The 10,980-nt window shown below is 49.6% G+C and overlaps 1 protein-coding gene across 1 annotated transcript in view; it reads left to right on the top strand.

Moving 5' to 3' along the window:
- Positions 1–4,789: 4,789 nt before the first annotated feature.
- The window catches only part of LOC134395923 (titin-like), a 229,497-nt gene continuing 223,306 nt past the window's right edge, over positions 4,790–10,980 (top strand). Inside the window, exon 1 of the mRNA XM_063122200.1 lies at positions 4,790–4,830. The gene's annotated coding sequence lies outside the window, so the exon portion shown is untranslated. The remainder of the gene's footprint in view (positions 4,831–10,980) is intronic.

Here is a 10,980-nt window from a genome sequence, read left to right as displayed (position 1 = left end):
AAAAGTAACCTTCGCTTACATTCAGGAACAAGCACTTTGACACGGATTATGGCAGATGCCACAGCAGCGTCCCCCAGGGCAGCGCCACCGTGCCTCCAAAGAGGCCCTCTGTTATTTTCAATTTAGCAGCTTCCTCTTTGCGCTGAGGTCCATGGAGATGCTTTGCAGCTGATGCTCTCCATCACCTGATACCGTGACTCAGCTTTTAACTCCTTCTCTGGATGAGCAGCCTGGCCGTGCCAAGATCCGGCAGAGCGACTCAGCATCAATCACTCGCTGCCCTTTTCAGGAAGCCGCTCAATCCTAGTAACAATCATTTTGGTTCTGCGGCCACAGTGGAGGGCCGAAAGTGATCTCGCAGGAGAGAGTCCGCGTCACTCGAGAGGATGCTGTAAAACCACAGCCTCTCTCTGAGTGGGATGCTTAAGCATCTTTGGAGTAACTTTCTTGCTCCAACAGAAAAGGAATTGGACCATGTGATGCTGGTCTGAGGCTTTGTACATGCGGTGAGAGGGTGGGGGAGATGCTGGAAGTCAGTTCTGGGGGAAATGCAAAGCTCCTTTTCGGAAGTAGGAATTGAAATTAAAGAGCCAAGGTCTTTAAAATGTTAACTGAGAAAAAGTGAGTGTTCTTTAATTCCAAAGAGTAGGAAACAGTCTGAAGAGGCTCCCCTCAAAAATCCCTGAATAGCAAAACATTTTGGAAAAGGAAATATATAAAGCAACTAGTTTGTCAAGCCTTTTACTCATAGAATAGCAGAGTTGGAAGGGGCCTCCAAGGCCATCGAGTCCAACCCCCTGCTCAATGCAGGAATCCACCCTGAAGCATCCCTGACCAATGGCTGTCCAGCTGCCTCTTGAAGGCCTCTCGTGTGGGAGAGCCCACCACCTCCATAGGTAACTGGTTCCATTGTCGTACTGCTCTAACAGTCAGGAAGTTTTCCCTGATGTCCAGCTGGAATCTGGCTTCCTTTAACTTGAGCCCGTTATTCCATGTCCTGCACTCTGGGAGGATTGAGAAGAGATCCTGGCCCTCCTCTGTGTGACAACCTTTCAAGTATTTGAAGAGTGCTATCATGTCTCCCCTCAGTCTTCTCTTCTCCAGGCTAAACATGCCCAATTGTTTCAGTCTCTCTTCATAGGGCTTTGTTGCCTTGTCTGCGTCCTTCTTGAATTGTGGAGCCCAGAACTGGACGCAATACTCTAGATGAGGCCTAACCAGGGCCTAATAGAGGGAAACCAGTACCTCGCACGATTTGGAAGCTATACTTCTATTAATGCAGCCCCAAATAGCATTTGCCTTTCTTGCAGCCATATTGCACTGTTGGCTCATATTCAGCTTGTGATCTACAACAATTCCAAGATCCTTCTCGTTTGTAGTATTGCTGAGCCAAGTATCCCCCACCTTGTAACTGTGCATTTGGTTTCTATTTCCTAGATGTAGAACTTGGCATTTATCCCTATTAAATTTCATTCTGGTTTTTTCAGCCCAGCACTCCAGCCTATCAAGATCACTTTGGAGTTTGTTTCTGTCTTCCAGGGTATTAGCTATCCCACCCAATTTTGTGTCATCTGCAAATTTGATCAGCGTTCCCTGCACCTCCTCATCCAAATCATTAATAAAAATGCTGAAGGTGCTCAAATAGGATGAGACAAAGTTTGAACCCACAAGAGCCAAGTTCTGCAGCCACTTGTATTGATTACACAGAATAATCCATATCTCTGCAGTGCATATTTTATCGAAAGGGATGCCCTTTGGGGCACTTAATGCCGGTTTGGTTTGGGCCCACAGATCCATGGCTTGCACGTGCTTTGCACGCAGAAGATTGCCAGGGACTGGACGTTTGGAAGGGGTCTCCTATGTGCAAACCACGTGCTGCTTAGCGCTAATCTGTGGGCCCAGCAAGTGCGCCGTGTGGGGCAGGGCTCATGTGCTTCTTTGCCACCAACTGAGTTCTCACCTCAGCTTATATTCACTGCCCATTTAGGACAGTTCAGGAACCGCGAAGTAAGAAAGGAGTGCGTGTCAGCCTGCGCTGGGTACAAAATCGCCACGTCCTGTCGGGAACCGCAGCTGGTCCTTTAGCAGAGACACTCGCTCCTGAAAAGCACAGGCCCAGCATCTGGTTCTCTTCCAGCGTGGCTGGCAATGGGCAGATCTCGGGCAAACACGGCCATCCATGTGGTGCTTTGAGATTGTTTCCTGGCACCGAGTCAAGGTGTGTGTGTGTGTAGGACCAACCGGGCCTGCTGGTTTCAGGGCACGAGAGAGCCGAGTGAGAGGAGCGCTCAAACCAATACACACAGACACACGCCCTTTTGTCTCCACCATTTGGTACATCGAGGAGGAGAAGAGTTTTTAATGGAGAGGCAAATCCCTTAATCTCCCGATAGAAATCAGCTGAACAGCAGAACAGCTAAAGGACACAGAATATCCCACTGGCCAGGGCATGCGCTGCCCGTCCCGCTCCTTTTTTAATCAGCTGTCGCCGTCGTTATGAAGGGTGACTCAAGGCTATCGTGATGCAGCCCTAAGGCGAACTCTAGCTCCAGCACAGGCTTCATTTGCTGCATCACAGCAGGCCTCGGATGGGTCTGATTTCTCAGATCAGGTCAGGAGCCCTGCGGCTGCCTGCGAGTCACGCTATCTGAACTGGCTGGAAAGCTCTTTTTCCTAACTCCAGGCAAGTGAGGATACGTTGTGCTCTTTCAGCACTGGGGAGAAAGCACTCCGCACATGCTTAAAAGCACTGTTTTCATTATTATTATTATTATTATTATTATTATTATTATTATTATTCAGTATAGCTAAACCCAGAACACGGAAAATAGGTTCTGGGGCTACGTCCTGGTGATTGAGACTGAGTAGCCACAGAGATCACCTGGTCACCCTCTTCCCCACTAAGGTGAGATAAGAACATAAGAAGATCCATGCTGGATCAGACCAAGGGTTCATCCAGACCAGCACTCGGTTCACTCAGTGGCCAACCAGCCATCGGCCAGGGACCAGCAAAGCAGGACACGGTGCAACACACCCTCCCACCCATGTTCCCCAGCGATAGATGCCTTCTATTTCTTTTAAAATTAGTATAATTATTACTTAAATTTGCATTTATAACCATGGATAGCCCCACTCCTCCACCATGAATCTGTTGAATGTGTTTAAAGCCATGTAAGCCCGTAACCACTGACACTTTTCTGTCTCATGGCTGCAAATTAATTATGCACGTTAATTTAAATTTTATTAAAATTAACTTTGCTGATCCAGAGAGAAACTAAAGATGTTTCTTTCCTTATAGAATCATAGAATAGCAGAGTTGGAAGGGGCCTACAAGGCCATGGAGTCCAACCCCCTGCTCAATGCAGGAATCCACCCTAAAGCATCCTTGATAGATGGTTGTCCAGCTGCCTCTTGAAGGCCTCTAGTGTGGGAGAGCCCACAACCACCCTAGGTAACTATACTTCTTGTTGTTCCCCACCTTGATCAGGATGGAGAGGCGGGTTAGAAATAAATTTATTATTATTATTAACTGGTTCCATTGTCGTACTGCTCTAACTCTCAGGACGTTTTTCCTGATGTCCAGCCAGAATCTGGCTTCCTGTAACTTGTGTGTCCTGCACCCTGGGGTGATGGAGAAGAGATCCCGGCCCTCCTCTGTATCGCAACCTTTCAAGTCCTTCAAGAGCACTATCATGTCTCTCCTCAGTCTTCTCTTCTCAAAGCTAAAGTGGGGACTAGAATCTAGATTCCCCTAGTCCAAATCCAATGTTCTAACCACTACATGGTGCGTAAAGAAGTCTTTTCCTTTCGTCTTGAATCTCCAGCCAAACTTTTTTCCCTTCTTCTGATGCGCCCTCCAGATGTTGAACTGCAACTCCCATAATTCCCAGCCAGAACGACCCACTGTTGACCATTTTCTCTCCCTCTCCCCCCAGCCCCCATACCTACTGAATAAAGAACCTGAAACCCTGCATAAATAATACTCCATGCATCTGAATGAAGTTTGTACCAGAATAATTTTGCTAGTCTTTAAGGTCCCCCCGCCCCAAATCCTGTGTTGCTTTTATTGAAATCCTAAAACACTTCTCTGTGAGTCAGTCCATTGAGCACTGCATGATATTTCACCATGCAAATGGCAGCTTTTTTGCAGCTGCCAACAAGCAGAAAAAAGTTTGGGGTGTGGGCGGGGTAGTGCACGTGGTTAAGTGTTTTTATGATGTGCCTTTTTCATTACTCCCAAATCTCCTACTTTGCCCCTCCCTTGCCCCAACCTCTTATTATTTATTTAAATCATTCTCCCCCCCCCCCATTCCCGGCAGCTTGCAATTATCAAACAGGGACGTAATTTCATGAAAATAGCCATTCACTCTTCCCTTTGCTCCCCCTCTGCCGCCGCCGCCCCGTCCTCCCCGCAGAGGCAGTAGCAGCAGCCAGCCGCTGCCCCGCCCCCCTCTCCCACGCGTCGCCCAAACTTGCTTCTCCTTTTGCCGCCGCGCGGCCACCGCCCCGCCTCCCACCCTCCCGCGCTCGCCGCTATTGGCCGAGAGGGAAAGAGCTCCGGCGGCGATTGGCCGGATTCGAAGCTCCCCTCAGCCAGCAGGTTCGCGCGGCGCGCGCCAGGCCTGAGGCGGCTGCGGCGCGCCCCGCGGCTGCCACTCTCCTTCCCCCTCAGCTCGTCCGAGGAGGCTCCGCCCTCTTCCTTCTCCCCTCCTCCTCTTCCTCCTCCTCCTCCTCCCGGCCGGGCAAGGAAGGCGAGGCGAGGCGAGGCGAGGCGAAGCCAGGCAGGACACTCGCCGGGCGGCGGCTCCCACCAACCCCGCCACTTGCTCGGTAAGGGAGGCGGAGGGGAGACCGGGGTGGGGGGCAGGCAGGCGTCGCTCTTGGAGTGGGGGGGGGCGTGAGGGGAGAACGTGGGGCAGGGCTGGATTGCAAAGACCTGGGGGGGGGGGGGAGAAAAGCAGGCGATGAGGGGCCCTGGGATTTGGGCCGGGGGGGGGAGCTCCAGTGGAGGGGCAGGAAGGGGTTAACTGGGGGTCCTTTCGGGGGGGAGGCAGGGACTCGGTTTGGGGGTGGGGTAGGGTGGTTGGGGGTCCACGGAGGGGCTAGTTGGGGGATCCCTTTGAGATGGATAGGAAGGGTTTAGTTGGGGCAGGGAGGGGCTTGTTGTGAGGTCTTTTGATAGGGGGGATGAAGTTGGGGGTCTTTTGATAGGGGGATGAAGTTGGGGGGTCTTTTGATAGGGGGATGAAGTTGGGGGGTCTTTTGATAGGGGGGATGAAGTTGGGGGGTCTTTTGATAGCAGCCTACGCCCTTGGGAGTGCAGGGAGGGACTAGTTGTGGGGTCTTTTGATAGGGGTTGAAGTTGGGGGGTCTTTTGATAGGGGGATGAAGTTGGGGGGTCTTTTGATAGGGGGGATGAAGTTGGGGGTCTTTTGATAGGGGGCGAAGTTGGGGGTCTTTTGATAGGGGGATGAAGTTGGGGGGTCTTTTGATAGGGGGGATGAAGTTGGGGGTCTTTTGATAGGGGGGATGAAGTTGGGGGTCTTTTGATAGGGGGATGAAGTTGGGGGGTCTTTTGATAGGGGGGATGAAGTTGGGGGTCTTTTGATAGGGGGCGAAGTTGGGGGTCTTTTGATAGGGGGGATGAAGTTGGGGGGTCTTTTGATAGCAGCCTATGCCCTTGGGAGTGCAGGGAGGGACTAGTTGTGGGGTCTTTTGATAGGGGTTGAAGTTGGGGGGTCTTTTGATAGGGGGATGAAGTTGGGGGTCTTTTGATAGGGGGGATGAAGTTGGGGGGTCTTTTGATAGGGGGATGAAGTTGGGGGGGTCTTTTGATAGGGGGGATGAAGTTGTGGGGTCTTTTGATAGGGGGATGAAGTTGGGGGTTCCCTTGGGAGTGCAGGGAGGGGCTAGTTGGGGTCCCCTTTAGATGGATAGGAAGGGTTTAGTTGGGGGCGTCTCTTGATAGGGGTTCCCTTGGGAGTGCAGGGAGGGGTTAATTAGGGATTTCCTTGGAATCCTTTTGCAGGGATTGAGGTTCTGGGGCAGCCCGGGAGCAGCCGCCTCCGCCTCCGCCTCCGCCTGCGCCTGCGGAAGGTGAGGCGTGGCGTCCCCTGTTGCAGGCCCGCCTGGGCCCGGGCCCTGCGGGTTGCCTCTGACAGGGAGCAGCCTAGGGAGGCTGGAGGGGTGCGCGCGTGCGTGTGCGTCGGTGCGTCTGGCAGAGGTGGCGGCAGGGCTCTGCGGCGCGGCCTGAGGCCCACTTCCCTCGTGGGGCGGCGAAGGAGAAGAGCTGCGAGCGAAGCCTGAGGCTTTCTGCAAAGGCGGTGGGGAGGCGGAGGTCATTGGGCAAGGGTGAGCCTGCATTCGGAGAGGGGCTGGCAGGAATGGAGGGGAGAGGGACAGCAGGGATTCCCGGTGGGTGGTGGGGAGCCTCTTGCTGCATGTGGAGGTGTGGGGCTGGGAGGAGGGGGCAGCGGGTGTCAGGAGGAAGAGTGCAGCAGCAGCAGCAGCGTGGGTGGAGGCGCAGGGGCTTTGGGGAGTGGAGGGTGGGGATGCAATTGGCCAGCGTGCAGTTTGTGAGCGCTGAGTGGGTGTGGACTGCCTGCAATGCTAGTTGGAAAGTTCCCAGGCCTCTGTGTGTGTGTATGTGTGTGTATGCGCAGCGCATGTGAGTGAGAGTGAGGGATCTCTTTGAGTGGGAAAGCTGAGAGGAAGGGAGAATGTGTGGGGCGGGGCTGCTTGCACACCATGCATCTTAGTCATTTTTCACCCTGCCTGGCAAAATCAAACAACTGGCCAGAATGGCGAGGGGGGTGAGGCGGGGTGGGGTGGGGGAGAATCCCTGTTTATGGCTTTCTCACAAACTGAAAGTGCTTTAGAGGCTTGTGTGAACCATGATAACCTAGCCCAGCTTTTCCATTGCCCCCTCCCTTATCCGGTGTGTGTAATGCTGATTGTCTGTTAGTTGTCAGAATCTGGAATAAAAAGATATCGGGCATTGTATTTTTAATTGGAGTGAGTTTATAGCGTGTGTTAGGTGGTGACATTTCATTAAATACGCTTGATATTATTCTACGAGTTCATTTCGTTTATTACATTTCCATACCGCCGAACAGCCAAAGCTCTCTGATATTTAGAAACTTTACATTTTGCTCTTCTAAAGTTTTGCGTCTTCCTCATCCAGAGGCTGCCAACTTCATTTATTTGACATGTGTTCAGAATTGCATCCTGTCCTGTCCCAAAATCTGTCTGTGCTTTTTGCCTCTGCTAATATCCCTGAATGTCTGTCATCTTAGAATCATAGAATAGCAGAGTTGGAAGGGGCCTACAAGGCCATCGAGTCCAACCCCCTGCTCAATGCAGGAATCCACCCTAAAGCATCCCTGACAGAGGGTTGTCCAGCTGCCTCTTGTTATTATATGTATATTATTTCCGTTTCAGGTGTAATTTCTTTTTTTAAGGTGGAGGCATTTTGCAAAACAACAAAAAACAGGAATGTTGGGGGAGTGTTTGTTGATTTGTTTGCTAATTACCCGCCTTGTGGTGATGGAAGGCTGGGATGAGCTGTAATAATAATAGGTGTTAATAGAAGTGGCAGGAAACATGCAAAAAGTGGCGGATGGTGGAAGGTCTTGCCTAAATTAGGACAGTATCTGTCTTGAAAGCTGCCTGAGCTGTGTCATCCCGGAGGAAGTGGGGACTTCTGGGAAAAAAGCATAAGATTTCTCATTGCAGTACTGTATACTGTGCTCTAAAGGTTCGTGGACTTTCTTCTTCTTCGCCTTCCCAAATGTATCATGTCTGCAAAGACCTGTATTTTGAGCTGAATCCAGAGTTTAGCGTTGTGGCTTCTGATCCGAGACTTCTGTCTCTTCCTCCCCCCCTTCCTGGTTACGTGGTTCCTCATCTGCTATTGCTTTTTCTGCAGCTGCAACTGGCTGGTCTCCTTCCCAGCTTTTACAGGGATGGTTCTAGCATTGCATCAGGAGATATTTTGTGCTGTAATCCAGTACGCTGCCAGGATAAGCGATCACAGAACTGCTGCTTGAAGGGATGGGTGTGGTGAGCTGCGTGGATGCAGCCGCAGAGGAGGCACGGCCAGCCTATACGGCAACTCTGCTCTCAGTCATCGGCACAAGAGATCTGAAAGGCAAGCTATTTATATAAATCGGGCCTAGCTTCAAGCTGGGTGCACAGATTTAGAAGGAACAGTTGTCATATTTTAAGTATTAAACGAGTGTGGTATGAATGCGACGCTGCCTCGGGTAAGTTTAGACACAGGGCCCTGCTGTTCCAGGGTCGGCAGGGGCCTCTGCTGAACAAACCCGCCCCCTTTAAGTGCATACCAAGCCTGCCTGGCTTCTTTGTCATTGCCACATTCACTTTTCATTAGAGAGTCTCTTAAAATTAAAATTCTAGAAGGGTAGCTGTGTTTGTCTGTCTGAGGTAGCCAAAGAGCTGAGAGCCACGCTCCCAAAACTAGGTAGCTGGCCTTTAAGACCGCTTCTGGCCTTAAAATGCATGGTAAGCTGTTTTCTTGCTTACAATGTTTTCATGGTCCTTCTTTCCTCTCCCCCCCCCACCCCATAACATGACATAGAGGTGAGAATTGCTTAAAATCCATATTTTGTTCTTAGTGAAAAGCAACAATTTTTCAGCTTTTTGCTAGCATGAAAGGTTGCTTATTGATTAATTAAGGTTCATAATTTGTCTTGGTTCACAGATCTCCCCCCACCCCAAAAAAGCTGTTATCTGTTGGTGTGAGAATATGGAGGCCTTTAATATCTCCTTATTGCTGCACAAAAAGTGCAGATTTATGAGTGAGTGATGTAGAGTAAGCTTGGCTATTTGTTTCATAGCTGTCCCATCCCAAGGATTTAGAGCAGTGTCCTCTGCAAGGCCTGAGATTAACGGGTGGCTCCCAATCACCCCCCCCTCTCTTTGCAGCAGCTTACAACTCTCAGTAGAGTCTTTCTTGCTTTGCCTTGTTGTTTGCTTTAGCAGTGGCCCTACTGCTATGATCTGGGCTACCAGAGAAGGCTTTCGGGCTTGTCAGTTGTAAGGTGGTGATAGAGAAGAGAATGTAGGCGCAATCAATCAATTAGCTGTAGTGGGGGAGGAGCCTAAGAAGCAAATAACAAAGTGGTTGGTTAGCTGCACTCAGGGTGGATTTGATTTAAATCAATTTGATTTAAATCATGATTCATTTAAATCATGATTTAAATCACTACTCAGAAAGACTTGATTTAATCATGTGACTCCCCCCCCCAAAGTGCACTCTTCCTCACTATATTTTACACACCTCAGAGTTACCAAAGACTCATTCCTGCTGGTATAATCTTAATATTTACAACCAGATGAAGATTTCATTTTTAGAATAGCAACTTTTCAGGTTAGTTTTACAGTTATATCAAAAAAAGACTGATTTGGTTATACTATTAGAAACACATCATAGATAGATAATTATGAAATTATTGCGAGGTGAACCATCTCCAGTTTAATAGGCTAGTGACTCCTGCTCACACAAGAGGAGGGGATACAAGGGGGTGACAAAGGTTGTGCTATGTTATAAAGTTCCAGTTGCAGCTTTCCTGTGGTGTCCTTGTGTTACGTAGTGTAGTTGTGTCTTTGCTGCTGGGATTAATTTGATATATCCGAAACCGAGGTGGGTAAAGTTCTCCTTCTCTTTCCACCCTCTGCCAAATTACTGCTCTTTCCATTCCTCCCGGTTGAGTCCGTCACCCTCTGCATCCCCATGCCCCAATCCCATTATTATTATTATTAGCACCATTACTATTTTACTTAGTAAAAAAATAAAACTGCAACGCTCTGGCACCTCACATTGGGCTGCTACTACTTCACAACCATAGTTCATCTTGGCCTCTTAGAATCATAGAATAGCAGAGTTGGAAGGGGCTTACAAGGCCATCGAGTCCAACCCCCTGCTCAGTGCAGGAATCCACCCTAAAGCATCCCTGACAGATGGTTGTCCAGCTGCCTCTTCAAGTAGTTGAAAAGTGTGAAAGCTCTATGCACGAACAGGGGGAGTATGGATGAGTGTGTTAGCTCCACCCCGTCTTGTTGCTGCTCTCCACGTGTGCAGGTGACGGTCTGCAGTGGGGAACCCTCCGTGGAGCTTTCCACGTGATTTAGAACCTTTCCTGCACATCTCTCTGCTAGTCAATATGGCACAAATAATGGTCTGAAAGAAAGAAGAGGACTGGTTCTTTCCATTAATGAAAGCTTCCTTGCCAGATCACCTGGGAGACAACTATGGCTCCAATGCACCTGTCTAGATATTGAAATCTAGTGGGAATGATCTCTTGATGGTGTTGCATTTGCCAGGAATTCGATGTGCAGCAACCCAAGAGAAAGTGTTCTAGATATAGGCTCCTCAGTTATGTGGTTCAGAGTCTTCTAAGCTTTCAACGCCAACTAAAGACCCACGTGTTCCCCTAGGCTTTTGTCTGAATTTGTGCTTCTGCATCTTGTAAATTGTTATTTATCTACGTTTCTGATCTTCCCTGTTCTACGGTTTTGTTGGTCTATGATTGTATGAGTTCACTGTGTTTTATTGGTATTGTACTCTGCTTTGGGATTAATTTATCATGAGTTCTTCGTACCTGTTAATAAGCCTTCTCCAACCTGGTACTCTCCTGATGTGTTGGACTCCAAGCTGGCTCTCTCTAGCACTGTCCATGCAGGCTGTGGGTGATGGGATTTGTAGTCTAATGCATCTAGCAGGCACCAAGTTGCGGCAGGCTGATCTTGGGTAATAGGCTCAAGTGTTTTTCTGACCTTGGGTTGTTGCTGCTGGTCTGGGCAGACTGTCCCAGGCTAGATGACCATTGGATCTGCTTCTGCAAAGTAATACTTCTATGCACTTATACCCGTGAGCAGGTGTGATGCCCATTGTAGGGCAGCTATTGTCAAAGATGGTTGTTTACATGAGGCTTTAGTAGACCTACAAGGAACATGTGG

The sequence above is a fragment of the Elgaria multicarinata genome, chromosome 1 (assembly GCF_023053635.1).
Source record: "Elgaria multicarinata webbii isolate HBS135686 ecotype San Diego chromosome 1, rElgMul1.1.pri, whole genome shotgun sequence".
Lineage (NCBI taxonomy): Eukaryota > Metazoa > Chordata > Lepidosauria > Squamata > Anguidae > Elgaria > Elgaria multicarinata.
The sequence above is the reverse complement of the archived record's forward strand: the minus strand, read 5'-3'. Positions and strand labels throughout refer to the sequence as shown.